The sequence below is a fragment of the Saimiri boliviensis genome, chromosome 6 (genome assembly GCF_048565385.1).
Source record: "Saimiri boliviensis isolate mSaiBol1 chromosome 6, mSaiBol1.pri, whole genome shotgun sequence".
Taxonomy (NCBI): Eukaryota; Metazoa; Chordata; class Mammalia; order Primates; family Cebidae; genus Saimiri; species Saimiri boliviensis.
This window is the reverse complement of record NC_133454.1, coordinates 74,529,730-74,553,389: the sequence shown is the minus strand read 5'-3', so window position 1 is coordinate 74,553,389 and position 23,660 is coordinate 74,529,730. Positions and strand designations below refer to the sequence as shown.

At 42.5% G+C, this 23,660-nt stretch overlaps 4 pseudogenes; all 4 read right to left on the bottom strand.

The window, feature by feature from the left end:
* Nucleotides 1-128: 128 nt before the first annotated feature.
* Nucleotides 129-1,456, bottom strand: LOC141579919 (methylcytosine dioxygenase TET1 pseudogene; annotated as a pseudogene).
* A 2,077-nt stretch (nucleotides 1,457-3,533) lies between these two features.
* On the bottom strand, nucleotides 3,534-5,747 carry LOC101052957 (methylcytosine dioxygenase TET1-like; annotated as a pseudogene).
* An 11,049-nt stretch (nucleotides 5,748-16,796) lies between these two features.
* On the bottom strand, nucleotides 16,797-19,296 carry LOC101053278 (methylcytosine dioxygenase TET1-like; annotated as a pseudogene).
* A 1,870-nt stretch (nucleotides 19,297-21,166) lies between these two features.
* LOC141584949 (methylcytosine dioxygenase TET1-like) lies at nucleotides 21,167-22,899 on the bottom strand (annotated as a pseudogene).
* Nucleotides 22,900-23,660: the final 761 nt, after the last annotated feature.

Genomic DNA, 23,660 nt, shown 5'->3' with positions numbered 1-23,660 from the left:
GTTACAGGACCCCACAATGTGGGAGAGCATAAGAGGACACGGTGACATTATAATGGGTTAATGTTAATGCTTTATAAGAAGAAATTTGATTCAATTTATTCACTTCAGAGAACCATTCTCAACCTCCATTAGCTGCCGGGTCTTTCTGCTGTGAGGCCTTCATTTTCTTCCTCTTAGCTTTTGTTAACCTCAACCTTAATCTTGCTTAGTTCAACACCATGTTGGGGCTTATTCAGGTTTTTGTTCTGGTAACAGACAAGGGAGAGGTGGGTTGGATGATTACGGTTGGGATGCTCAATGGCAGTGGTAGAGTGCAGCTCTCCCCAGACACATAAAATCAAAAGCAAGCCCTGAGCAGGTGCAATGGCCACACCACCAATATTTGCATCCAAAAAGCTGTGTTCACTGTCTGACTGATACTTATCAATGTGGGGCAATTTCTACTCAGCAGGTGACAAGGGTCATTAGATATGGGCTTCTCTGACAGAAGCTCATTTGCTTCAAAATGCTGCTCATCTTCCATTGGAGAAGACCCAAGGACCTGGAGAGGTGAGGAAGGAGGGCTGCTGGTTTGGCTGATAAATAAGTGGTTCAGTCACACCACTGGCAGGCTCAGAATTAACAAAGGGCTCTGTCACAGACACAGAGGGTGGAGAGAGGAGAGACTGCCAAGCTATGAAATGCTAGGGCCTTCTACAGCAGCTGCATTGACACCACTGAGTCTTCCCAAAGCATTGTGCAGTAGAGAGTGTGGCTTCTGAACCCACATGAGGCTGTTGGATTAGATAATGTAGTTGGTGTGGCTGAAGCAGTCTTTGGGGACAAGGAGAAGCCTGGAGATGGCTCTTTACTGGGTGAGAAAATGGCATCAGTAAATAGGTTTTAGTTTTGTCTGAACTTTTTCAGGTAAAATGGGGATCAGTTTTACTGTTTCCTTCAGGTTGCATGGTCTCACCTTTACTCCCTAAGGTTGGCAATGGCAAAGCCTTAGTGTTTGTTGTTGAGTTAATCTTCTGCTTGATTAGGGGAAAAGGTTTCTTCTCCACTGACCTTAGGTGCAAGAACTTCCATCATGATCATAGCTTTCTACTTTCCAGAATGGGGAACAGGCTGAGTGAAACACGTTTTTGTTAGAGTGGGGTGCTAGGACCTTGACCCCAGATTTAATCCTGGCTTCCATTCCTTTCTTGGAGCTAAATTCATCTGTGACTGAAAGTGTGTAAAGAGGTAGCACATGGAGCTGCTCATCTTAAGGAATAACACCCAAAGAGCCTTTACCTCTTTGAGTTAAAATACAAACCACCGTGCTTCCATTATTCATGTTGTGAATGTCCCTTTGGGGGTGGGCACAGAAGTTAAGTTCAGGCAAATGGTGACCCAGAGAAAGGACAACATTTTTTGCCCTTTCTTGGCCTTTTTGCCCTTTTTTGCCCAAGCCAACATTCTTGGACAACATTTTCATATTCCACCAGATTCTGATAAGCTACTGGAGCATACTGCTTATAAATCGGAGCTAATTTTGTGGCCAAACTCTGCAAGTTATCTTCAAGGTTTTGTGTAAGGGAGTGCTTCGATTAATTATAAGCCTTCTGGGGCTTGGGCTACTACCAAACCCAATTAAAGTACATTCTCCATGAACAGATGAGAGAATGAAGCTCCACAGTCTCTGGATGAATTCTTTGACATGTACAGGTACAATTTTCATTGCAGGTGCATCTTCCATCAGGTAGGATGCCAACTGTATGACATTAGATTTTCTGTGAGCTCTGTATAGCTGATTGGCTTTTGGAAGAGGGGTGCCATCCCAAACCATGATGAGCCACCACCAACACAGCAGTTGGACAGTGGTGACCTGTATGCTGTGGGACCAAATACAGAACTACTATTACTGCTTCTGCTTAAAACCCATGTAACAATTGGAAACTGATGAGAGCTTGTCCCTTCTTTACTGGTGTACACTATTTCTACCTTTATTCCATTTCCTTTTTGACCATGCCCATTCTCCATGATTTCCCTGACAGCAGCAACACTGGGTCCTGCCCCAATGTGTAGAATATGGGCCTGTGTCTTTTTGCATAACTTTATCAAGACAATTGAAGGTGAGCAGTTAAAAATTGTAAGTTATAGACACTAGGGTTTTGTATGGTTAGTAAAGAAGTTCATGGCATAATTTTCCTTTGTACTGTATACTATGGACAACTCTGATGTTTCAACAGTGGATGAACAGACTTCCTCTTCACTTTTGGTAGAAAACAATGTAAATTTCACCTGAATACACCACATTTACATTCCTGAGTTAGTGCTGACTTCAGTAAAGAGTGTTCAATGAGAGATACAAGGCAGTGTTGGCAGTCTCTGATGCATGAGTTGCTCCTTAACCTGCTGAAACTGAATTTGTTCATCACCAGCCAACACATTAGCACAGTGGTTAGGTGAAGAAGACTGGGTCAAAAGATGGGCTTTCTGAGTGGCATTCACCGTTAACTACCTGAGAATTATAAGCTTTATCAATGAATGCCTTCCTGTTGGATTCTGTTTTGAGATGAAATAAGCTGAGTGAATAGAACAGTTCAAACTTAATCTTTTCCTATGTTGATTCAGGATGTCTCTAACTTTATCTGTGAGTGGGGAAGAAGTTTTGGGTTGTACAATGGACCTCGTTCGAGCAAGTAATTAAGCATATTTTGGTTGGAAAATATTCCCAAATGCAGAAAAATCATGTGGACAAAATTTCCCAAATTCTTGAATTTTGTTGCTATCCAAATGTCACACATTGTGCCACACATAAGACAACTTTTCCCACTTCTGATCGTCATCTTGATACCTTGCAATTGTGGGCTTTTTCAGCTGCTCTCTTGATGCAGTGGATTTTTCTTTCTGGAATGTGGTCTTTTGCTTTGTTAATGATGAATCGTGATGTTGTACTCCTGACAGTGGTTTCTGTTGTACTGTACACAAAAAATACACTTGGGAGAAAGGCACATTACATGCCACAAGGCTTGTTGGTGTACTTGCAACTTTTTTTTCCTGTGGTTTTATATAATCGAACTTAGTTTTTGAAGCAAGTTCTGTCTACTGTGTTGCAATGTCTGCTTTCATTTGAGTACGGGCTGCTTCCTGACATCAGCAGAGTCCACATTTTTGCTGTCAAGTGTTGTTACAATAACCCACTTCATTATTTCTTGGTGGCAACTAAATTCTTGGAACAACTTTCAGGAGTAATTACCCCTGTAGCAATACTTGTCTTGATGTCAGTCTTGGATGAGTTTGATTTGATATAAAGAGGAAAAATGAACTTTCGACTTCTAAATATTCATGTGACTTTGGATGCTTGGTTAGTGGCTGAGCTGATAGGTGAGTTGGAAAGTGTAGTTTGCCCATTGAAAACCACTGTTGCATGAACTTTGTTTCTCCAAAGATGGACAGTGATGAAGGTTTGGTGACTCCTTTTAAGTTTGGGGTCTAGGAGGTCTTTTTAACTATTGAGGAGAGCTTTGCAGCTATGATGCAAACTGGCTGTTTACTATAATTTTTCATCCTTCTAACTTTGGGGAGGAATTCTCTGAAGGAGCTTCTGAGAGTTTAGTCAGGGACTCTATGATTACCACTTGCTCCAACGTTAATCTAGCTGAGATAAGAGACTTGGTTGAACTGGAGATCCATCTTTCGGATTTTTACTTGGAATACTCCCAGGAATTTTTGGTTGATTGCCTTCATTGTGTATACTAGCATGACGACTTAGGTTGGAGTGTAAAGAATGTGGAATGGAATTTCGGTTAAAGCCAGGCTGCTGGAACACTAAAACATGACTTCTCCCCTTGAGATGATTACAACTCACATCAGTAGCAATGGAGTTCATAGCATTGTTATGCTTTTCAGTGTCTTTTAGGAATTTGTAAGACTTGTTTTCCAATGTGTTGCTGAATTCTTCAACACTGAATTTTTTTAAATGACACATTTGTTTCAGTTAGTAAATAGTGTACATACTTATTGCCATTTCTTAGTTTGTACAAACAATTTTGCAGGTATGGGTCATTTCTTTTCAACCTCAGCCTTTCTATTTGTCGGCTTCTGAAACATTAACACTGAAATCTCCTTTGATGTGATCAGTTAAATGTCATTTACTTTTTTTAGCTGGTTTTTAAATTCAGCAGTATTTTTGTAGTTTGCAGCATACACATCTTAATTTTTCAACTTTTAGAATCGGGGAGTACATGTGCAGGATTGGCACAGGGGTATATTGCAGGATGCTGAGGTCTGGGGTATGACTGAACCCATCACCCATATATTGAGCATAGTACCCAATGGTTTTTCAGCTCTTTTCCCCATCCTTCTGTCCCCTCATAGTCCCCAGTGTTTACTCTCTTCATCTTTATGTCCGTGTGTACCCAGTGTTTAGCTCCCACTTACATGTGAGAACATGTGATACTTGGTTTTCTGTTTGTTAGTTCCCCTATGATTTCTTGTTTTGTGTCCAGTTCACCTCAATGCTGTCACGCTTTCTTCATTCTTAGATTTTCAACAAGGTGTGGGTTCCATTCCAATTTTTGTTGTTCCACCTGACCACAGTCCATGGATTCTGACCTAGGGCCATTTACTAGTTTGGTGTCAAAATGTGCCTTTAAAACTTGGGACTTCTTTTCCCTCTGGAGCCTCTTGTCTTCCTTTGTAACTTCCAGATTCCTCTTTGCAGGCTCAACACGAGCAACACGTTGTGCTAAACCAGATCAAGAGATCCTTCAAAGTTGCCACAAATCAACAGGAAGTTGGGTAGCAACCAGTGAAGCATGGAAGAGTCCTCACTCTGGAGCTAATGGGAACTCCTCAGTGTTAGCTGGCAGAAAGCTTGTATGAACCTTTCTATATTCTACATTTTCTACGTTGCTTATATGTACCCATTACTGGAGTTAGTAAATTTGTCTCTAAGTTGGATGGAGTATTAAAGGTAACAATTGGATTTGAAGAAACAGGAATGAAGACAGGCAAGTCTGGGATAACAGCCCCACTAATACCAAGAGTTTCTTGTTGCTCTAAAAGAGTACAGAAGACCCCTCCTCGGACTGAAATAGCACCAGGAATCTCAGATCTGGGGTCTTGCCCAGGGCTTCAGCATGACCTGGGTCAGCCCCAGGAAGTTCCCATTGAAGTGAGATAGCATCAAAGGCCTGTCCTAGGACAGAGGTGATACCAGAAACTTCCTGTTGATTAGCAGTAACCTCTTGGCTCTTACATTTAAAGAGATTTTGTTATGCCACTTAGTCTCTAGATCAGGAAGGACATGAGTGTCTTGTCTTGGAACCAGATCATTATCCGAGTGCTTTACTCCCAAATCAGGATCTTATAATCACAATCACGTGGCTTTTCTAAACCCTTAGAAAGTGAAACCTTTTTGGATTTGGCTATGACCAGTAGGGCTGGGAGAGTTGCCTGCAAGAGGTGCTTCATAGCACCATTGTAAGCCCATTGCAGGTTAAGGACTCTGGGCTTTGACATTCTCAGTCCTATTAAAATTCATACGTGCTGCTGCAGCTCTTGTCAGAAGGCTTCTGACTGGCATGGTTGGTTTGCATTCTGGCTTTTTTCTTAACATCTCCTCAATTATTTGCTTTAATTTTCCAGGGCTTAAAACCTTGACCAATGCCACATTTTTGTTGGCTGCTTAGGTGTCTTGCATAGTTGACTATTTTGCTTCTTGTTTACATCTTCCTGACTAACCTGGAAGGACTTGCGTGGCTGGATCAAGACATAGGTACGGAGCAGGAAAAAATGAAAGCACAGAAAAGTCAATTGGTCCTTTGGAAAGTCGCACTTCTGAGGAGACTCTGGATGCACTGCCTTTGAGCCCAGTCACACAAGGTTTTGGTCGCTGGCCAGGTCACGCTCCCAGGGCAGTGCATGGCTTCCAGCTCCAAGCCTGCACCAGCTCTCAGGCAAAATTTCCAACTCACTCATGCCAACAACGTTGGAGCCCGGGGCCCCACAGGGCTTGAATGGCACAGGCAGGTCATGAGAAAGCCTACTGGTTCCCAGCACAGTCAAGGCCCAAGCCCCTGAATAGGCAGCCACTTCCCAAAGGTCGAGTGCAGAGTTGCAGGGAAGGCTGCATGTCTTGGGTGGGGCAAGAGGATAGCAGTGGGCAGAGCCAGGAGTAGAGGGGCCAGTGTCTGTCTGCACAAAGTTGCACAGGAGCAGCCTGCAATGTCATTCCCCCACAAGCCATCGGAACAGCAGTGTGTCCCTAGAACAGATCTCGGGGGTCTCTTTATTCCTTAGGTTCTTTGACAGAAGTTTTGAAAAGAGATCTTAAAGGACACTAGTCATGACGAGTATTAGTTCTTCCCAAAGACCGACTGCTGTGGGCATAAAGTTGAAGATTTCTGTGGGACTTAACAGAAGGGTGTTAGAATGGGTCATTCCAGGACAAAGATGGAATTAGATATGTGAGGCTTATTGAAGGGGTCTAGAGGGGAAATGGCCATAAATGAAGAGAAAGAGGCTAGGGGCCGTGAAATCACTATGCAAGTCCCATCTTTTGGGAGGCTGGAGAGCTAAAACAGATTTGAGGAGATGTTAAGGAAAAAAAACTTAGATGTCTGTGCATCTCCAAGAATGTTTCTGGAAAGGTTAATGGAGACCTTGAAAAAGGGTACCTATGAGAAGTCCAGTATTTGACAAGACTAGGCTTATCTTAATTGCTCTGTACTCATTCATTGGTCAGAAACAAAAGTGAAGGCTAGACAATGCCATGTATTTCCAGAGCACAGTGACTGAGACCATCAAATATGCTGTCTGCTTTCAAATCTGAAAGGCATCTTTCTGTGGCTACCACAGTCCATTTTTGCACTGCATGGAACTCCTAACAGATGATGGGAGCCATCTTCATAGCTTCAATGGGCCCACTTTGCTGAAAAGGGAAACTTAGAGGAAGCTTAGAACAAACTGTCCTTTTCTCTGAAGTTTTAGGCCACAGCTCTACCCCTCATTCCTTTGCTACTCAGTAGTTCTCACACTCAACTATCACCATTGCAAATCTTGGTGACTTTCCTAGTGGGGTGACAGCAATCCTTTATTCCTGAGGGACTGACACTTTAATCGTACCCTTCTCTGGGCAATGATCCACATGTATGCCAATAGTCACAATGGGTCAAGGAAGCACCAGAAAATGTCCAAGTGGATCACCTGGCTTCACATGTTTTACCTATCTCTTCCTTCATACATTGTATAAAGGCAAGATTCTCTTCCTGCCAATCACTATCAATTACTTTTGACAGTATGGCAACTCCTCATCACCTGATCCTGGGGTGTAGTAGCTGTCATTCAGATACCTTGGTCTGTTAGTTGTAGTTTAATGAAACCTTTAGTCTTACCCAGAGTAAACCTGCTTTGGGAACCAGAATCTCCAACCCTGAATAGCTAAGACTTCCAGAGATGGGACATCAGTCTCCTAGTGGACTATTAGAAATGACTGTACATAAGATATTCCTGTTTTTACCCCTTGGCTTCTGGTATGACACTTCTCCTATTGGAGACCCAGCTCAATAGAGATCTCTATCTCTATTCTGAAGGCTGACATTCTGCTTCTTGAAGTGTTTCTGAGATGCTGCTTTAGTTACATTTTTAGAAGGTATTCTCAATATTCTGAGGACAGCTGCTTCTGGTAGTTAATGTTATACTACTAATGAATCCGATAGTCATCAGCCCTATTCTACCCTGCACATGCTTTGCTGTGTAACATGTCTTCTCCATTGATCCTGTGCTGTGTCGGGTCTCTTGCCTGTAGATAAGGAATTTTGGAAACCAACAAAGTAGTCCTAATGGCCAAGGCTTTGTGGACAGGACAAGCAAACCCATGCCCAAAACAAACATAACTGGAAGTAGAAACCACTGGCTCTCCCAGAATAAAGAGGCTTAATGTAGTTCTGAAGTGCCACTAAGTTCTGAATTGCTCCTTGAGCAATACACCAGGGCTTCAGGAACCATACATGGGATCTTCTGCCACTGATGCCATTCTATAACCCATCATTCTAGTTCTGAGCTGAACAATGAAGGCTAATTTCAACTGGCAGATCACTTAAGCTAATTGAATGTTCAGTGTCTCTTTTGGTAGATGTCTTTAAAAAAAAAAAGGAATCTTGCTTTGTTGCCCAGGTTAGAATGCAGTCTAAAAAAATTGGGTATTGGAAAACCTCTTTTATGGCAATAACTGTGCTTAACAATGGAGACAAGAAGGAACAAGGGAGGACAATAACAAACAGCCAACCAATAGTTCATTTAAACCTGTGAAATGCTGTGCAATTAGTGAGGAGTGATTTACTTCCAATTATGTAGTCACTTTTAGAGTAGGTGTGATGTGGTACTGATAAGAATGTATGTTTTGTGGATTTGGGGTGGAGCGTTCCGTAAATGTTAAGTTTACTTGTTCCGGGTCTCAGTTCAAGTCCTGGATATCCTTGTGAACTTTCTGTCTCGTTGATCTGTCTAATATTGACAATGTGATATTAAAGTCTCTCACTATTGTTTCGCGGGAGTCTAAGTCTCTTTATAAGTCATTAAGAACTTGCCTTATGTATCTGGGTGCTCCTGTATTGGGTGTGTATATATTTAGGATCGTTAGCTCTTGTTGCATTGATCCTTTTACCATTATGTAATGTCCTCCTTTGCCTCTTTTGATGTTTGTTGCTTTAAAGTCTATTTTATCAGAGGTGAGAATTGCAACTCCTGCTTTTTATTTATTTTGCTCTCCATTTGGTTGGTAAATCTTCCTCCATCCCTTTGAGTCTTCGTGTATCCTTGCATGTGAGATGGGTCTGGATGCAGCATACCGATGGGTTTTGGCTTTTTATCCAATTTGCCTGTCTATCTTTTGGGGCATTTAATCGATTTAAATTTAGGATTAATAATGAGTTTAACACTGCCATTTGATGCTGGCTGGCTGTTTTGCCATTAGTTGGTGTAGATTCTTATGTTGATGCTCTTTACCTTTTGGTATATTTTTGGAATGGCTGATACTGGTTTTCTTTCTATGTGTAGTGCTTGTTTCAGAAGCTCCTGTAAAGCAGGCCTGGTGGTGATGAAATCTCTGAGTACTTGCTTGTTGACAAAATATGTTATTTTTCCTTCACTTATGAAGCTTAGTTTAGCTGGATATGAAATTCTGGGTTGAAAGTTCTGTTCTTTAAGGATGTTGAATATTGGCCCCCACTCTCTTCTGGCTTGTAGGGTTTCTGCTGAGAGGTCTGCTGTGAGTCTGATAAGCTTCCCTTTGTGGGTAACCTGATCTTTCTCTCTGGCTGCCCTTAGCATTTTCTCCTTCATTTCAACCCTGGTGAATCTGACAATTAAGTGCCTTGGGGTTGCTGCTCTTGAGGAATATCTTTGTGGTGGTCTCTGTATTACCTGGAGTTGAATATTGTCCTGCCTTGCCAGGTTGGGAAAGTTTTCCTGAATAATATCCTGAAGAATATTTTCCAACTTGGATTCATTCTCTTCGTCGCATTCAGGTACACCTATCAAATGTAGATTAGGTCTTTTCACATAGTCTCACGTTTCTTGGAGATTTTGCTCATTCCTTTTTACCCCTTTTTCTCTAATCTTGTCTTCTCATTAAGTTGGTCTTCTACCCCTGATATTCTTTCTTCTCCTTGGTCAATTCGACTGTTAAAACTTGTGCATACTTCACAAAGTTCTCGTATTGTGTTTTTCAGCTCCATTAATTCACTTACATTCCTCTCTAAATTGCGTATTCTCGTTAGCATTTCATCAAACCTTTATTCGAGGTTCTTAGTTTCTTTGCATTGGGTCAGAACATGTTCTTTTAGCTCACAAGTTTCTTATCCACCTTCTGAAGCCTGATTCTGACAATTCATCACTAATTCTCCATCAGGCCTTGTTCCCTTGCTGATGAGGAGCTGCGATCCCCTGAAGGAGGAGAGGCATTCTGATTGCAGATGTTTTCAGCCTTGTTGCGTTGGTTTCTTCCCATCTTTGTGGATTTATCTACCTGTCGTCTTTGTAATTGCTGACTTTCAGATTGAGCCTCTGAGTGGACATCCAGCTTGGTGGTGGTGGTGTGTTTGTTTTCCTTTGGCAGATGCCCCTCCCCAACAAAGCTAGACCTTCCCTGGTTCAGCTGTGCTTGCTGTGAAACTCTCAACTGTCAGCATTTCCAATTGCTGTTTTTTTGTGGGGTTGGGACCAGCTGAGCCTGATCACCTGGCTCCCCGCCTCAGAGCTCACTGTTTTTTCTGTACCTAACTGAACAGTCCATTATCTCCCAGGTGCCCCAGTCACCCACTGAAAAGGCACTGGGATCTGTGCAATTTCCCATGTGATAATGCACTGGCTGAAATAGCAGAGCTGAGATTCATGGCACTTTTCTGCCTGAGAATCTCCCTGTCTGGCTCCTGGCTTCAGTCCCTTTTCAATCAGCTGAATGGGCAACTCTGCCTTTTTGGAGCTCCAAACACCAACTAAAAGGGCATCCAGTCCTGCATACTCTGCACTGAGAACTGCTGCCCCAGGATGCCAGCAAAACAGCCAAGCTGGCCAAAAGAGTCTCACTGGTGACCCATGGGGCTCCTATGCTGGGAATCTCCTGGTCCATAGCAACAAAAATTTGGAAGTCTGACATCCACTGACTCCCTGCGCCTTCACTTGGAGCTGCAATCCTGAGCTGCTGCTAATCAGCCATCTTAGATTTCTCTCCCATAGATGTCTTTTAACAATACAAGCATCTTCACAATTTGGGCGTGACTCTCATGCTTATATTTATGCCCCTCCACCAGTCCCTCTTGCTTCTAATCATCTAGTCCCCTTCTAAGCCCCACATCACACAGAAGGCCATTGGCCACTGCCCAGGGATTTAGAGAAATTCTCACCTTGGCCTACTTTTCTTCCATAGGAAGTGGATGACCAGGTATAACAAGTTCACTAAAGACTCCTTCACCACTCTCTTGAAACTGCCCCGGATATGGCTGTAATGCACAGGTCATGCATCTTAATTCATAGCTTGCCAACCCATCTGTAAACAGGCTCTAGCTTCAGTCATATGAACCTATTCCATAGGGCCACTGATGGGATGTGAGGAAGGGAGGACTGCTGCAAATATTGTGGGTGCCCTGAGTCTGAGCTACCAGCTCATGCAACTTATGTTCTCTGGTTCTGTCGGGCTTGGTCCCAGAATAACCACTTCCACTTTACAAACCTGGACAAGTCCAGTGGGAAGGCTATGGTATTGTAGGTCAGACAAACATTTCAGAATAGGCTATTTTGAATGCATGATCACTTTGTACACCATGAACACAGCCCAGCAAAATGCCGGGAGCTATTTCTCAAGATCTACAACTATTTTGCTATAGATGTGACTCATCTCAAAATACCAGGGATCTCTATAGTGATAATTCCAGAAGCTTTATTCTGCATCTCTTCCTGCCACTGGTAACTCCAACCCTTGCCTGTCAGTTCCTAAGGCTTGAGTGGCAGTGACGCTGGCACCACAGCCTGGACCTGCTGTAGCACTCATTCCTGCTCTGGGTCCTCTTAAAGTTGGGAGCCTTCTATGACTCTTCATATTGGCCAGGCCAGGATTCCTAGGTGACAAAGGTTATCTCAAGAATTCAAAGAGGCCTACTATTCCTTGTGCCCTCCTCTTTGAGATAGAAGACACCAGATGAAGGCTTTTTCTTTATTCTGAAAATGTCCAATGTAACCTTGGACCTAATTAAATACTTCTGACATGAGTCCCAAAATTCTCTGGATTTGTCTCTACCCTCTGGAGCACGTGTCTTACTAAGGACTTTACAAAGTATCTCGTGTTCTTTTGGCACAATCAACATGATACCATTGGATCACTGATGTTCTCTGGAATGTTCAGGAAGTCCAAGTCTTGTAGGACTATATGGCAGATGACAGTTAATGTGCCTGAGGCAAACTGTATGAGTCTTATTTTCTCTCCTGTATGAATATGAACTTTCTGATCATCTTATAACTGAAATAGCAAACTTGGCAAGTTCTCTCATGCATTCAAAAAGCTTTCTATTTGGGTGGAGAGGGCAGGTTCAGAACAAAATCCCCATATGATAGTTTTAAACAACCTGGAATAGTAATTTAAATGACAAGAAAAATAACCAGTGTGGGTCTCTGCATCCAGGATACATGGAAACTGTTTAAAGCAGAGACTCTATTCTAGATATTTAGTCTTTGTAGTAAATAGAGGAACCATGACTATACTTCCAATTTCTGGATATTAATGTTGACTCAAACTGTTTAGTAATCCTCAAAGTCTAGTTATTCCCTCCCCACTGTACAGTTGCCTGAGTAGATTATCACAGTGCCTTGAGGAGGAACTGAGATAATCATGGTATATGATGGGGGCCTTTTCAGGGCTTTTCTACTTAAGGATTCAGGTACCTCTTCAAGGAGTTCTAGATATAGAAACTGACACGAGTTTGGGAATTGAACCTAACATTGACTTCAGTAGTGATTATTTCAGCTGCCTGATCCTCCATTTTTGTCTTGCTCATAAGTGGTGAGCAGAGCCTTGCTGGCTGAAAATCTGATTTGGTCCTTGGGGGACAATACTTAACAATCTTCACAACTCTCTCTGGGCAAGCCCCCTTAATGTCCCCTCTGACCTTTCTGGCTCTTGGAGAACTGCGGCCTTCTGACTTGATGTTAAATGTTACCACCTGGTCTCACTATAGCTTTTTATCACCACAGGTATTGATCACCCTTTACCTGTGATTACCTCTGCTACCACGTGTTCTGGCCTGAGGAAAACCATCACTACACTACTTAGTAGTGTTGGTGTTTATGACATCAGATCATTTATTGATGGCCTTGGTGAATGTCTTCTGGATTATCCCATTGGAGATCATCTTGATCTTCTACCCTTATGTCTATTATATGTTCTCTTCCCTCTGTCTTAAGAGAGAATTCTATGTTTTATGCTTGCTGAGCAGTGGCCATCACTATTTCTCAGGTTTACAAGAGTCACTCTAGTGAAAGAGTTGCCCCGCCACCATCACAGGACATATGACGTGTGTGGCTCCTCTGTTCAACTGTCATGCACACTTAAACACCTTACAGGAGGAAGGGAGCATGCTGATGGGTAGGGCAGGATCCTATGCTCCAGCCCTACAGCAGCATGCAGGGCAGAAACCTGACTCCCGAAGCTCAAGTGGACTTGCTACAATGCATTATTGTACTCTTGCCATCTGCAGACAGCTTTAGCATTAAACAACTCAGTGGACCCTCTGCCTTTCTTGCAAGGGTAGAACGCCAGTGTGACAGCTTGCCATATCCTGGGCTCTTGTCTGACATCCAGAAAAGTTGCACACAAACTTGAAGGATGAATGGGAGGTTTGAGTGGTGGATGTGGCTCCCAGTGGTATGGCTAGGGAGCTGGAAAGGGGATGCAGTGAGAAAATCTTCCCCTGGAATTTGGCCATCCAGTGGCCAATCTCTTCTGACTACCCCCACCAAACTCCTGAGTTCATATGCTCCTTTTCTCTTTGCTGCTGTTCTGTTCACGTCCATGTCTGCTCATCTGTTCATCTGCTCATCATTTGTGGAGCCTGGTGTCTGGGGTTTATGTGAGTAGGGGGTTATGGCAGGCTAAAAGGCAACTTTGAGGCATGAAAATGGGAATACCTGTTCCCATTTAGGGACACTAGCTTTCAGGCTGAAGAGAATGGGGCCTTTGCTCAGGAATAGCCCTCTTATAGCCAGCATTTCCCTGTCTCTTGTCTGTATTCCCCTTTGAAGATGCACACGTAGCTGCCATTAGAATATGGATAACGACCAATCTTAGCTACTTCCTGCTTGACAGGTGGTGGAACTTAAGGGAAAACAGTCACATTCCTCCCAGAGGTTTATTTAAGGGTCCTTGACAATAGAAAGACATTGTCTGAGACTCCAGTTACCTAACCATTTGGAGTTTGGCCGCAAGGCAAGAGAAATTGTTTTATAAGGTTAAGTATGCAGGGGTTATACATGGGTATTATACAAGGAAAGAATCTAGTGCCAAAGATATGACAATAAGTGAAATATACTGCCATTGTACCCTGAGCTGTTCACCCTGATGAAAGAAATTAAACTTCATACGGGAGTGTTTAAAACTTGAAGAGGTAACTGTTCTTGCTTCATCTGCAGCAATTAGTAAATACACCTTGGGAATTCTGGAGTTTGTCGGATGGCATGGTGGCCATAAAAGCTGCTTCTGCTCTTTTGTGTCTCCCTATGTTTATTGTGAAAGACTGAGGTAGCCACTTTCCTGAGGTTCTTTAAAGTACTGTCTGGTCCTAGGGCCCATTTCTGCAATGTCCTCCCAATATCGGGGGCTGCCTGAGTAATAAATTTATCCTTCCTAATTCCTCAACTGAATCAGGATATTGCGGTGCTTTCAAGGGCCCTTCTATCCTTTCCAAAAAAGATTTTTGTTAAATTCCTGGTCTATCATGGTCTATTTCATCAAATTCCTGGTCTATATATAATCGAGGCTTGATCCTAGTTCTACATAAGCCCTCCATTATGCACACCTGAAAAGGTCTCCTCTTCCAGTCTCCTCTAGTCATTGGAATCCCATCCAGGGTCATTTGCTGTTGCCACTTTTCTTCCAGTTGGATAAAGTTTGCCCTTCTCCCTGATGTGATACAAAACTCATCCCCAGATTTTTCTCCCGCTGGCGGAGCAGCTTGCTTTTCAGTGTCCATCAGAGTTTGATTTCAGAGTAACACTTTTAAAAGGGCTTAAATATTTGGGTTACATTCTAAAAACCCTCTCTCTCTCTTTCTCTCTCCATACATAATAATCTATATAAAGACTCTCAGGGATATCTGAAAACTTGCTGAGATTTCCTTTAATTTCTGTGGAGAGAATAGGACCTGGACCTTACTGGAGCCAAATTCACCAGCCATCTGTTGGAGGGGCAAGAGTGAGCCTGGGGCTTGTCTATTGTGGGGATTTCTAGGAGGGGCAGGAGAGAAACCAAAGCTGAATAGGGAGGTTGACATGGACCTAGAGAAGCAGGGCTGGAGGGAGCTGGCTCCTTGACTGGGTGCCTCTGGAATTCATTCCTTTAGTTTTTTGGGATTGCCACTTGTGACCTTTCCTTAGATGGCAAACAGGAGGGCTGCATTAGCCCTACAATGCTTTAAATTGTCCTGCAAGGTATACAAAATCTGTACATATGGAGCCTCAGACCATCTGTCCTCGTGCCTATATAATAAAGTCCAACTGCCTAATACTATTGAAATAAATGACTCCTGAGGCTCAGCCAGTCCTTTATAATTTGGCCAAACCTTTGTGCAGAGGGCTATGAGGCATTTTGTTCTCCAGGTATTGAGAGTTAAAGCAGTCTCCATGGTTCAGGATACACTCCAGAGGAGTAAAAGCTGGGGGTGGTAAAGAGAGCTGGTTGCCCATTCTGAAAGTAAGGGAAATGGAGGTATTCCTCATTTCCCTTCTTTCACCAAAAGCTTGTGGTATAAGAAGGCATTCCCTCTTTTGTCCCCAAGTCCCAGTGACCCTAGACAGATGCCACCCATGCATACCACTGCAACCTGCAACTGTGAAGCAGGGAGCACCTAGAGAATAGGAATTATCCACTGTGTCTGTATTTTTCCTGCTGTTTTTTTAAGTTGCTATTTTTTGTACAGCAGACAAGCTCTCAGAGGAAACAGTTCCCTGACCCCCATTGCAGGATATGTGACAAGGGTATGGCTCTGTTTAGATGCTGTGTACTCAAACCCCTTATGGGAGTGGGAGCACCCCTGGGCTCCAGCCCCATAGCAGTGTCTGAGGTGGGAGCCTGCAACTCCCAAAGCCCAACTGAGCATATATTAGTGTGCTCAGTAGAATGGGTGGGAAGCTAGAAAGAGGATGGATCAGAATTGACTACTGGTTGAGCTGAAGTGTCTAACTTGCAGCCAAAGTCACCAGAGAGAGACTTGCTGTGGTAAAGATGGGACCTTCAGAGGGTGAATAGTACCTTCCAGATGGTAGAAACAGTGATTTTTGAAAAACAAAAGCTGACTAAAGCTCAGTTTATGTGTATGTGGTGCCCAAAGGCAAAGATCAGAGCCGTTTCTATTTGGCCATCTTGGCCCCTCCCTCCTTTATTTCTTTTTTTAGAACACACATTCCAGTTATTAAGATGGAACTCTATACAAAAGGATAAATTATTTCTCCTTATGCAAATATGCACAAACCATAGACAATAGGATTCTTGTACTATATTCAAGTTGCCTTTAAAAACAGGAAGTGCTTTTAAAATGTTTACAATGATTAACACAGGAGAAATATTTTAAGAGGAAACATTTCATAAGTTTATTTCAAAAGAATGTCAATTTTCTAGTAGTGAATGGAAGATGTTAGAGCATTGGTAACATTAAATAATTCAACTTATTTTTAACTGATTTCATGTGTTTAAACATCAGAAGCTGTATAGTTAACACTGTATTGATTTTATATCATAGAAGATAAACCTGATCAAATCCTCTAAAAATGACTCTTGTTTCTTAGTAAACAGACTTAAAGCACCAAACAGTGATCCTATCAAGGTTAATTTCTAACTGAAACATTTAATACTTTACACAAAAATAAGAGTTTTATAGTATGTATTGTCTAATTGTGAAAATTTGGGAATAACCACCCTGTTTATATATCAGACTTGAAACGGATGAGATGAAGATATAGTAAATGACAACATGACTGTCTTTTAACAGCACCTTGAAACAAATGCACTGCAATAGCAAAGTCATTAAAAGGTGGGGGAGAAAAGCCTTCAGACACAATAGTTACAGGACCCCGCAATGTGTGAGAGCATAAGGGGACATGGTGACAACATTGACATGGGTTAATGTTAATGCCTTATGAGAAGAAATTTGGTTTAATTCATTTGCCTCAGAACAGTTCTGGACCTTCACTAGCTGCCAGGTCTTTCTGCTCTGAGGCCTTCATTTTCTTATTCTTAGCTGCTTTAGCCTCAACCTTAAGCTTGTTTAGTTCAATGCCATGTTGGGGCTTATTCAGGTTTTCATGCTGGTAACAAGACAAGGGAGTGGCAGGTAGGATTACTATGGTTGAGATGCTCAATGGGAGTGGTAGAGTGCAGCTCTCCTCAGGCACAAACAAACAAATCCAAGCCCTGAGCAGGTGCAATAGCCAATCCACCAGTATTTGCATCGAAAAAGATGTGCTCATTTTCTGAACAATACTAATCAACGTGAGGCAATTTCTCCTCAGCAGGTGACAAGGGATCATCAGATAGGAGCTCCCCTGATAGAGGCTCATCTGCTTCAGAATGCTGCTCATCTTCCATTGGGGAAGGGGCAAGGTCTTGAGCAGAGGTGAGGAAGGAGAGCTGCTGGTTTGGCTGATGAGACATTAGTGGCTCAGTCACACCAGTGGGAGGCTCAGAATTAAAAAGGGTCTCCATAGGAGCAGACAGGGAAGGGAGAGGAGCAACTTTGCCAAGCTGTGAAATGCCAGGGCCCTCTGCAGCAGCTGCATTGGCACCACTGAGTCTTCCTGAAGGCATTGTGCAGTGGGGAGTGCTGCTTAAAACCCACATGAGGCTGTTGGATTATTCTTCAGTGGAGTTAGTGTGGCTGAGCAGTCTTTGGGGACCAGGAGAAGCCTGGAGATGGCTCTTTTATTGGGCAAGAAGAAGATGGCATCAGTGAAAAGGTTTAGTGTTGACTGAACTTTCTCAGGTAAAAGGAATTGGTTTTATTGCAGGTTGCATGGTCTTTTACTCCCTAAGGTTGGCAGTGGCAAAGCCTTACTGTTGAGTTATTTTTCTGCTTGATTTGGAATAGCTTTCTTCTCCGCTGCCCTTATGTTATGTGCAAAAACCTCCATTATTATTGTAGCCCTCTTCCCAAAACGGGTAACAGGCTGAGTGAAAGACATTTTTTTTTGCCTTGGAGTGCCAGGACCTCGATGGCCCCAGATTTGATCTTGGCTTCCATTCCTTCCTTGGAGCCAAACTCATCTGTCTGAAAGTTTATAAAGAGGTAGCACATAGAGCTGTTCAACTTGAGGGATAACATACAAAGAGTGGTTATCTTCTTGAATGGAAGCACTGTGGTTTGTACTTTAACTCGTGAATGTCCCTGTGAGGGTGGGCACAGAAGTTCATGCAAGCGGTGACTCCAGAGAAGGGATGACCATTTTTGCCACCAAGCCAACATTCTTGGGCAACGTTTTCATACTCCACCTGGTTCTGGTAAGCTACTGGAGCATACTGCCTATAAATTGGAGCTAATAGTGTGGCCAAACTGTTACCTTCAAGGTTTTTTCATGTAATGAAGAGCTGGGATCAATTCTAAATCTTCTGGGTCTTGGGCTTCTACCAAAGTTACAGCCATTAAAGTACATGTTCCATGAACAGCCAAAAGAGAATGAAGCTCCACAAGTATCTGAATCAATTCCTTGACATGTACAGGTACAATTTTCATTGAGGGTGCATCTTCCGTCGGTAGGATGCCCACTGTATGATAGATTTTCCATGAGCACTGTGTATAGTTGATCGGCTTTTGAAAGAGGAATGCCATCCCATGCCATGAGCACCACCATCACAGTAGTTGGACAGTGGTGACCTGTATGCTGCTGGACCAAACAAACTATTCATCACTGCTGCTTCTTAAAACCCACTTAGCATTTGATACCCATGAGAGCTTGTCCCTTGTTTACTGGTGTACAATACTATTTCTATCCTTATTGCATTTCCTTTTAGAACAAATCCTATTCTCCATGATTTCCCTGACTGCAGAAACACTTGGTCCTGCCCCAAGGTGTGTATAATATGGGCCTGTTTCTTTTTGTATAATTAAATCAAGACAGTTGCAGGTGGGCAGTTCAAAATCTTTATAGACATTAGGCTTTTTTTTAAGTTCAGTAAAGTTCATGACATAATCATTGAAATTTTTTCTGTGCACTGTTCACTATGGACAACTCTGATGTTCTAACACTGGATGAGCAGACTTCCTCTTCACTTTTGGTAGAAACCAGTGTAATTCCACCCGAACACACCACATATACATTCCTGAGAGTTAGTGCCAATTCCAGTAAGAGTGTTTCATGAGAGATACCAGGCAATGTTGGCAGTCTCTGATGCATGAGTTGCTCCTTAACCTGCTGAAACTGTATCTGCTTACTGCCAGCTATCACGTTAGCACACTGGTTAAGTGGAGAGGAGGGCTGGGTCAAAGGATGGGCTTTCTGATGGGCATTCATCATTAAAGCTTATAATTCTCACGTATCATCAGTGAATATCTTCCCACTGGATTCCATTTTGAGATGAAGTAAGCTGAGTGAATCAAAAGGTTAACACTTCATCTTTTCCTCTGCTGACTCAGGATATCTCCGTAATTTTATGAGTGGAGAAAATACGTTTGGGTTGTATAATGGACCTCATTTGAGCCAGTGGTTTCCACAATTTGGTTGAGGAAGAAATTTTCTCAAATACAGTAGGAACATTGTGTGGACAAAATTTTGAAATTTCAATGCTATCCAAATGTCACATATTGTGCTATACATATGTGACAATGTTTCCTACTTCTGATCATTTTCTTAATGACTTAAAACTCTGGACTCCGTTTTCCACCCGATGTCTTAATGGGTTGGATTTTTATCTTTTTCGGGGATGTGTTCTTTGCTTTGTTAATGATGAACCATGACTTTGTACACTTGAAGGTGGTTTCTGTTGTATTGTACAGCAAAATACAGTCGGGAGTAGGCACAATACATGCCACAAGGCTTGTGGGTATACTTGCAACTTTTCGTACTGCAGTTTCACGTAATTGAACTTTGGCAAGCTGTCCCAACTGTGCTGCAACATCTTCAATTTGAGTAAGGGCTGCATCCTGATATGAGAGATCAGCTAAGTCAAAAATTCTGCTGTACAGTAACTGGTTACAATACCCTACTTGATTATTTCTTGGTGGCAACTGATAAAAATTCTTGGAACAACTGTCAAGAGTAATTATCTCTGGAGCAATACTTGTTTTGGTTTCAGTCTTGGATGAGTTTGAGGTTGGTATAAAAATTTGACTTTGGAATATTCATGTGACTTTGTGGATGCTTGGTTAGTAGCTGAGCTGATATGTGAGTTGGAAAGCATAGTAGTTTGCCCATTGGAAAAAAGTTCATTTAACACAGTGGTTTCCTAAGATAGACACTGATGAAAATTTTGTGACTCTCCTTGTAAGTTTGTGTCTTGAGGTCTATTCTTAGAATGTAGAGGATAGCTTTGCAGCTATTAAGCAAACTGGCTATTCTCTGCTGATTCGTCATCCTTCTGACTTTGATGGGGAGGAATTCTCTGATGGGGCTTCTGAGTTGAGTCAGGGCCTCTATGGCCCTCACTTGCTCCAATGTTAATCTCTATCTTTCATTAATGATAAGACAGTTTGAACTGGAGATCAATCTTTTGGTTCTTTACTTTATATATTCTCAGGAGTTATGGGTTGATCACCTTTGTTGTGTATACTAGCTTGATGACTTATGGTGGAGTGTGAAGAATGTGGGTTGGAGTTGCAGTTAAAGCCAGGCTACTGGAACACTAAAAGATGACTTCTGCCCTTTGAGATGATCACAACTCATATCAGTAGCAACGGAGCTCATAGCATTGTTACAATTTTCAGTGTCTTTTAGGAGTTTATAAGAATTGTTCTTAATGTCTTGCCAAAATCTTTAATATTGAATTTTTTTAAATGACACATTTGTTTCAGTTGGTAGATAGTGTACACTTAATGCCATTTCTTACAGTTTGTATGAACAATTTTGGAGGTTTGGTTCATTGTCAACTTCAGAATTTTTCAATTTTTCAGCTTCTGGGACATTAGCACTGAAATGTACTTTGTGATAAGTTGAATGTGATTTCTTGTTTTATGTCCACATCTCCACCTCGATGCCTGTCATGCTTTCTTCATTCTTAGTTACATTATCAATAGGAAGTGGGCTCAATTTCAATTTTTGATCTTCCCATGAGCATATCTACTGTACATAGATTCTGACTTGGAGCCATTTAAAGGCAATTTTGACAACAAACCATTAAACCTTTGAGCTACTTTTCCTTCTGGGGTCTCTTGGTTTTCTTTATAGCCTCCAAATGCCTCTTGGCAGGCTCAAAACAACTGACTCTTGGTGCTAAACCAGATCATCAAGAGACCTTTGAAATCTGAAAATCAACAAGAAATTGGGCAACACCCAGTGAAGCATGGAAGAGTCCTGTCTCAGAACCTAATGGGAACCCTTGAGTGTTAGCTGTCAGGAAGCTTATATGAACCTGCTTCTCATTTTCTGTATTGCTTATAGCCATTACTTGAGATAGTGAATTTTTCTGAGTTTGACTGAGAAGTGTGTCATGAGCCAAAAAGCTAGATATGTATACCATCCTGGACTGCAAGTCCATGTGGGACAGTGCTTTGAGGCTCAGGCCATTTGGAAGAAGCATTAAAGGTAGCAATGAGATTTGAAGGAACAGAAAAGACAGGCAAGTCTGGGACAACACCCCCACTCATGACAAGAATTTCTTGTTGCTCTAAAAGAGTACCAAAGACCTCTCCTTGAACTGGAATAGCACCAGAAATCTCGAGTGGATCTGGGGCCTCACCCAGGACCTCATCATGACCTGGGTCATCCCCAGGAAGTTCCCATTGGAGTGGGATAGCACCAAAGGCTGTCTTAGAAGAGAGGTGATAACAAACTTCCTGTTGACTTGCAGTAGTTTTGAAGGTCTCTTGATCTGGTTTTAGCACCAAGGGGCACTTATTTTTAGCCTGCAAAAAAAAAAAAAAAAATTATGGTAGGAGATAGACTCACCAAGAGATAAGCAGTTTCTGAAGTTCCATTCAGGTATAACCTTAAGACTGAAATGATTGCTACTCCACATCCATTTTTAACAGAATCCAGGTAAGAACTGCATAACTAAAGAGATTCTACTTGTGAACCCAACTCTTCTAACTGAATGCTGGGGTTTCCTTCAGAGGTAACTTTGGGGCTTGCTCTTTAAGACAAAGGACCACAACGCTGTCCTGAACATAAATTTTGGGGAACCACTGGTATCATTCAATGTCTCTTCAGAGAATAGTTCTTTACCACTGCATGTCCCTTTCAGTGATACAAGAAGGATCCCATCTGCAGGGCCACTGTGATTAGAAATACTGATTTTTGGAATCCTCAACTCTTTGGGACCAAGACTGAATTGTCTCTTGGCTCTTAGCTTTAAAGAGGGATTTTGTACATCAGTTAGTTTCTAGATCAGGAAAGACTTGGGTGTCTTTCACTGGAACCAAGTCATTTTGAGTGTTTTACTCCCAAATCAGGGAATATTTTATAATCACAATCACATTGCTTTTCTAAATGCTTCAAAAGTGGAATGTTTTGGTCTCCACTGTCTTGCAAAAATCTTTAAGAATTTGGCTATTACCGATGGGGGTTGGGAGAGTCACCTGCTAAGAGGTGTTTCATAGCACCATTGTAAACCCATTGCAGGTTAAGGATTCCAGTTCTGAAAAAGAACCTCAGTCCTATCCAAATTCATGCGTGCTGCTTCAGCTCTTGTCAGAGGCTTCTGACTGGCATGGGTGGTTTAGGTTGTTTTTTTAACGTCTTTCTTAAATTAATTGCTTTAATTTTCCAGGACTTAGTCTTGACTGATGCCACATTTTGGCTGTCTTGGTGGTCTTTAGTAGTTGGCCATTTTTCTTTGATTTACATCTTTATTCCTGACTAATTCAGAAGGTCTTGCATGGCGGGATCAGGACATAGTTATTACAGAGTAGGAAAAAATGAACGGGCACAAGAAAGTCATTGGTCCTTAAAGTCTCACTTCTGAAAAGAGTCTGAGCTCTTGAGCTGAGTCACACAAGGTTTCCTTCACTGGCCGGGACCCACTCCCAGGGCAGTGCACTGCCCCCAGCTCCAAGCCTTCACCAGGCCTCAGGCGAATTTTCCAACTCATACTCCTCCCTACAACTTTGGAGGCAGGGCCCCTTGAACACAAGGAAGCAAAGAATGCGGACAGGTGTGGGAAGATGCCTACCTGCTCCCAGCACAGTCAAGGCCTGAGCCCCATAGTTGGGGAGCCACTTCCCAAGGGTACACATTGGAGGGAGGCAGATAAAGCTGTATGACTTGGTGAGAAGTGGGTGTGCCAAACGGGCAGATCCAGGAGTAGGAGGATTAGAGGCTGCTCACACAAAACAGCATGGGAGCAGACTGTGTGGCCACTCCCCACCAGGTCAGCCCCCCCCACCCCAGAGCAGCACTGTCTCCCCAGGACAGACCTCAGGAAGTCCCTTTATTCCTTTTCAAATGTCTTTGACAGAAGTCTTTGAAAAGAGATCTCAATGGACTCTACTCATAAACAGTATAAGTTCTTCCCAGGGACCAACTGTTGTGGGCATAAAGTTGAAGACTTTCCTGTGGGACTTGCCGTAATTGTGTTAGCACGAGTCTTCCCAAGAACAAAGATGGAACTAGATATCTCAGAGGCTTTATTGAAGGGGACTAGAGGGAAAATGGCCATAAAGATGGGGAGAGAGGGATCTCAAGATGCTAGGAGCCATGAGGTCACAATGCAAGCCTCATCTTTGGGAGGGTAGAAGGAAAATAAAGGTTTTATATGTCTGTGCATCTCCAAGAAAGTTTTG